This window comes from Cajanus cajan, chromosome 7 (assembly GCF_000230855.2).
Source record: "Cajanus cajan strain Asha chromosome 7, NIPB_CcT2T_4, whole genome shotgun sequence".
Taxonomy (NCBI): Eukaryota; Viridiplantae; Streptophyta; class Magnoliopsida; order Fabales; family Fabaceae; genus Cajanus; species Cajanus cajan.
The window spans coordinates 61,025,276-61,025,798 of record NC_138523.1 but is presented as its reverse complement, the minus strand read 5'-3'; positions in this window follow the sequence as shown (position 1 = coordinate 61,025,798).

Here is a 523-nt window from a genome sequence, read left to right as displayed (position 1 = left end):
TCACGTGCGAGATGGGTCGAAAAATATTAGTCGAATCGAACAGAGAACTGCTCGAAAATAAATGAAGAAGGTTACTGGAGGTTTCTTAAAGTAGTTTGAGTAGTTATCTTAAAGCAGTTAATAAAACATGGATCGAAGAGGTAAAAAACACGTGGGGCAGACGGTTACGAGAGATTTTATTTTAACCCACGTAATGGGCTTAGTGGACAACAGTTATGTGCCCATAATACGTGTACACAGAAATAACTGCTCTGGAGGATTTCTATAAGTATGAAAGGCACACTCTTTTACGAAGGTCGGAAAAACTCATACTTGAACTGAACTCTCAAGCACTCTCTGCCTGCGCACATGGCTTCCGTGCGAGGAATTATCTTTGGGTATGATCACTTCTCGGCCACATTTCTTTTCTTGTTCTAGGAGTAGTTGTAGTGTAGGTTTCTTCCTTTATTTCTCCTAATCACATAGTTGTAGTGCGTTAATTGTAACTCTTGGACAGTATGTAATTTGAACCATGATTTGTATT